Genomic DNA, 5,744 nt, shown 5'->3' with positions numbered 1-5,744 from the left:
ATGTTTCAGATACTACTTCTTCAACACTTAAAAAAAAAAAATTGTGATGTGCTCACTCGATATAACTTGCATATTCTCAATATACGAGGTCAAGGGTATGATGGTGATTACAATATATATGGCGCATGGAATGAACTATAAACTTTATTTCTCAGAGATTGTCCTTATACATATTATGTGCATTGCTTTGCTCACCGACTATAGCTAACATTAGTTGCAGCAGCTAGAAATGAGATTTCTATTTGGTTATTTTTCTTAAAATTGACAATCATTATTAATCTTATTAGTGCTTCTCTCAAATGTCATACCGAGTTATATTATGTTCAGGTTATAGAAATTGCACATATGGTAGCTATTAGAGAACATGAGACAGATAGAAAGGCTAATCAAATTGGTAATTTACATCGAAATAGAACTACTCACTAAAGCTCTCATTTTGATTTTATTTGCATCTTAATAGATATAAATGGTGCAACTATTACTGTGCTTGAAAGTATGGTTCAAGAAGGATTTTCTAACTCTCTACGTGGAGAAGATGGCGATTGTTTGATTGTAATGAAATCTTTTAAATTTATATTCATCTTATATTTGATGCATAAAATAATGGGGATTGCTCAGTTTCTTTGTCGAGCTTTGCAGAAAAAATCTATTGACATCTTATATGCAATGGATCTTGTATCAACTACTAAAGCATTGCTTCAAACTTTGAAAGATGTCGAATTTGATCTTTTCTTTGCAAATTTCCAATCTGTTTACACAAAATATGAAATTCACATACCACATATAAATGCTTCGTATAAAAAGGCTACAGGTTGTTCATATCAACAACAAGGTTCAGTGATAGTTAACCAGCATTATCATTATGATATATTCAACTTAATAATAGATTTTCAGTTGAAAGAATTAAATTCTAGATTCAGTGATGGGACAATGAAACTCCTTGTACTTAGCTATGCTTTAAAACCTCAAGACAACTTTAAATCATTCAAAGCTAATGCTAAAGCTTGCTGATATTTTATCCTGAAGATTTCAATGAACAAAAGATGTATTATTTGAGATCTTAGCTGGAGCATTATCAGATTGATGTGATTTATCATGAGAGCTTTCAGAACATGTCTACCATTTCTGAATTATATAGAGGATTAGTTGAAACAAATAAGTCACAGCACTATCATTTGATTGACAGGTTGATTCGTCTTGTTTTGACTTTACCTGTTTCCACTACCACTACAGAGCGGATATTTTCATCTATGAAAGATGTTAACATCGTGCTTCGCAATAAAACAAAAGAGGAGTTCTTTGTAGATTTTATGATGATTTACATTAAACAAGAGCTTGTTGAAGATATTGGTTTGAATTCGAACATAAATAAATTATATTCTACACAACATCAAAAGATGCAACTTTGATAGTATAATTTATTTTTATTTTGAATTTTATATACTGTAAATTTTATTTTATTTGTATATTTTGTGTTATATATTTGAATTAAAACCTTATTGTTATTTTGATAAATTTATATATTTGAGTGAATAATTAATTTTAAAAAATAATTTTTATTTATTTATATCATACCCTAGAACATTGAAAATTCCTACTACGCCCCTACCAGTAACGAAAGAAGAATCAAGAACAAAATAAAAGTAAAAATGCTGATAAGATATGGGAGAACATTCCAAGCTCCAAGCATTGGCTTTGATAGACCAGAGACACAACGAAGAGGCAAGAGACGAAGATGAAAGGAGGACGTTGCGACTTCCATGAGAGAGGAAGGCAGACCGGAGTGGGAGATCGCGAGAGAGAAGAGACGATCTGGTAGTGTGTTTAGGGTGGCTGAGGTTTTTTTAATTGGTTTTTTTAATTGGTTTTCTTAGTTGTTTTTTTTTTTTTGGTTCAGTTTTTTCAATCCTTTTTTTTTTCGATTTTCTTGGTTTTTTATTGCTACGGACCTCCATATTTATAATTAAGAGATGACATAAGTGACTTCGTGTTACTAATCCTGATAATTAAAACTAGGTATAATCTTCCAAACAACACTTAGTGCTCCTATCCAAGAGAATCCATTCCATTTATATGATGATCACTTGTCAATTCGATTCCAAATAATTTTTGTTTTCGGAAATAAGCATTACCACCACTAGAAGGAAACTTCTGCCTTCACTTTTCTTTTTCTTTTTCTTAATAGTAAGAACTGTGGAAGATACTGATGCTGCCATTGCTAACTCATAGGACACTCACAAAAACAAAGCAATGCATAATATATAGCATGGCCGTATAGTGATCACGGCTTAACCCTATTTTTGGAAATTAAAAAAATGAAAAAGAAATGAAGGAAAGGACGAAAGGACGAAAGGTGCGGTCATCAAATGTGGAGCGATGGAAGTGGTCGCAGCATATCCTTTGGAAGATGCTGCCATTGCTAACCCATAGGAGAAGGAACCCACGTTCAGTGTCCCTTTACCTCTCGTATAAAATGATCTCTCCCCTTCTTTCTCTTCTCCAGCACCATACCTTAGCATAATATCTAGAGTGAGCTACGTGCTTGAAGATGCTCGTCGCTAGTTCTTTCTCTTAGCATGAGTGCCAATCCCGCCATGCACCCTCACCGTACGGCATGGTGGGCGGTGGCTGAGCATACAAGGTTACGGATTGTTACAGTACTGGGTTAAAAACTTGGGAGAGAGCCAATTTCTCTCACAGGGCAACCTCAATCCTTTGGCATTTTCACTTGGAGAGGATCTCGATCTATCGTTTGCTTGTTCTTGTTTCTATCCTTAATTTAGTTAAATATGTAAGGAAACTATGGTGCCGTTATGTGGGCTTTTCTTCCTCTCTTTTTTCATGTGGGAGTGTTTATTTATTAAATAACTAGCACTGCATCTAATATCTATATTAGAAGTAGTGACCATATTGCAGGATTCTTGCAACATCAATTGTATTGTGAACTTCCATGATGTCCAAGCTCAAGCTTAACGTTTGAAGCATGCGTGTCTTTTGTTTCTTTTTGTGTTCATCTAACGTCAGGTCAAGTTTTCCTGCAGTGATTAATTTTAGCTGGTCGACTGTGGCTCCAATTTCCAATTACCCCTTCATTCTCTAGTAAAAATGCAACTCAAAAAATAATTTTTTAAAATATATAGTTTTTTTAAATGACTGAGTCATTATATTCTTAATGTAATCCATATAAATCCTAATAGGGTTTCTCTCATATCAATAAAAATATTAATTGTAGTCGATTTGAACTTCAATATATAGTATTCCTTAGTAAGTTACTTAGTTGGAGTCCATTTAAATTTCATTAGGATTCCTTTAACTTAGTAAGTTAATTAATAATTATAAGTATATATATATATATATATATATATATATATATATATATATATATTGTGTGTGTGTGTATTAAAATTTAAATGTAAAAAGAAAAAGAAAATTTTCCCTATGCTTATAACCTCTCCACTCCACTAACTAATGTGAGAAAAACCCCAGCTATCTCCTCCGCACATTCAACCTTGGGTTGGAGCCGCAACAACCCATTTCTTGCCCTAGCTATAGGGTCTGAACTTGTTGGGAAATCTAGGCTCTAATTTCAATTATTAGGTCTTGGATTTATCTTTTCCTTGCACTTATAAACTTTATGGTTAGAAAATTATTTTTTTTTAGTTGCAACGTTAAAAATTAAATTTAATAGCATGTATTAATAAGATAGTTGTGGTAAATTTGAATCTCAACGGTAGATTAATTAATAATCATGAATAAGATTTTAAAAATATATATTACAACTTAAATGGATTATTATTGAGAATAAAATTACATTAGTTATTTAAAAAAAAAATTGTTCGGTGGTTTATTCCCTTTTCAGAAGTTAACTTATGAGGTGAGGTTTTTTTCCTCAATTATTTAAAAACAAATTGGAAACTCGTGCAGTGACCTTCTTGCCTTGCCTAAGGATCTCATGTGATACTTAGAATGTGATCATTTGGTGGGACAAGAACATGATAGAGCTAAATTTCTCCCTTCATCTCAAGAAATTTCGAATCAGCCTTGACTAAAAACATCACCATCCAAGTATTGTATGAGCAAGATGTACTTTACCCCATTTTCATCCCCAACTAAAAGGAATGCATACAGCATACATCAAAATTTCATGAATAATTCTCCCGTGTCTGGCACGTTGAAATTTACAAGTTCTAAAGGAAAGGAAAACGAAAGCTTCCAGCAGATTCGCATAAGAACCTGGCCTCTTAACTGCGCTTGAAAATTAGCTGAAGATGGTTGCGATTTGAGAAGTGATCTATTTATGCGGCTGAATTGGTCAACTGTTTGGCTGGTATGATTTGTTGTGGCTGCAGGCACAAAGGAAGAAAAGTGGAATCAGCTGAGAACACCTTAAGCATATATCAGGATAGAATTCAAGAAGATGAAAGGACCACGAAGAAGCTTATATCTAAACAATTGCCAAGACAAACCGAAAATGTGCAGTTTTAACCAAGAAAACCACCGTGCCCCAGGCCAATTTTCAATGATGAATGGGATTATATCAGCTTCTTACCGCTGCTAACTCCTTTTCATGCTTCGGAATGAAAGCGGTATCAACATTTCCATTTTTGAAGTCCTGTCAGCAAGAGGGGGCATATGAAAAGGCAACATAGATACAATCAGTTCAAGGTTCAAACAAAATGCATAGGGTTTTTTCAGTAAAATTCATAAATAAATTTGCAAATTATAGTTTTCCTAACCTCAATTTCAAGGATAAGTTTGTGGTAATCTATAGTCGTCGGAACTCCTGTATAGAGAAAGTGAGAGAGATTGATCAAAAATTAAAGAATATACAGATTCTAAGAACAAAAACAAATCACATCTGTGAGAAAAAATTAAGAGATGTGCTTGATTGACCGAAAAGCCACAAATGGCATGTCTACTCTGCTGCAATTAGCAGCAGACTGAAACAAATCAAAGGATAGTGGTAGTTTACAGCAACCCTATGTGGATAGCGGCTCACCAAACTAATCAAAGGATGAGCCTCAAAAGAGGTTTGCATTTGCATGCATCCAGATCAAAGAAAGAAAACCAAAAATGTGGTTTCAAAACTCACTCCCTAAACCCAATGTGCTCTTTCCATACAATCAATGCATGGCCACTATCTCAATTCAAGACTTAAAAACATGGGTACCAGTGCGGGGCACCTTTCAAATTCTTGGACACTTACCAGTAATAATAGTGTCATCAAGAGCCCTTTTCATTCGCTCAATTGCTTTTTCTCTTGTTGGCGCCCAGACAATAAGCTGCAATATGTTCCAAATGTCACAGTAATTAAAACCATATGATGAAGCCAATTGCTTTCAGTAGTTAGTTAAGCTGTCATGCATGGTAGCTTTAAACTGCAAACACAATGCATCCAAGTATCAACTACAAAATTGACATGGAGGGAAGGCTAATGTCTAAGGGAAAAAAAAAACACTCTTTGTTATGTCCCATGGATACACTTTTATCCTTGACAACAATAAAAAATTGAGAACGTCTAGCTTTAGCAGGAAATCCATCGAAATGATGTGTCTTCCAACTTGAACTATATTCTGAATTTTTTAATCCCTATGTTCCTTAGGACTCCAGTTAGAACTTTAACTTAACTCTAACTGCCTATGATGCCTTTAAAAATTTAGAAACAACTGATATTTAACCCAAACAACCACTTCAACAAACCTCATCTTCATGATTTAGATCTTTTGGTAGAATAATAATTCCCA

General features: G+C 33.8%; 1 long non-coding RNA gene across 1 annotated transcript; it reads right to left on the bottom strand.

Moving 5' to 3' along the window:
- Positions 1 to 3,996: 3,996 nt before the first annotated feature.
- On the bottom strand, positions 3,997 to 5,301 carry LOC105119902 (uncharacterized). Its single transcript, XR_841209.1, has 4 exons — positions 5,207 to 5,301; positions 4,737 to 4,783; positions 4,550 to 4,612; positions 3,997 to 4,343 (listed from the first exon to the last, which is right to left on the bottom strand). It is a non-coding gene; the product is annotated as an uncharacterized LOC105119902 (long non-coding RNA).
- Positions 5,302 to 5,744: the final 443 nt, after the last annotated feature.

This window comes from Populus euphratica, unplaced genomic scaffold, assembly GCF_000495115.2.
Source record: "Populus euphratica unplaced genomic scaffold, PopEup_1.0 scaffold3895.1, whole genome shotgun sequence".
NCBI classification, from domain to species: Eukaryota; Viridiplantae; Streptophyta; class Magnoliopsida; order Malpighiales; family Salicaceae; genus Populus; species Populus euphratica.
This window is presented reverse-complemented; position numbering and strand designations above follow the sequence as displayed.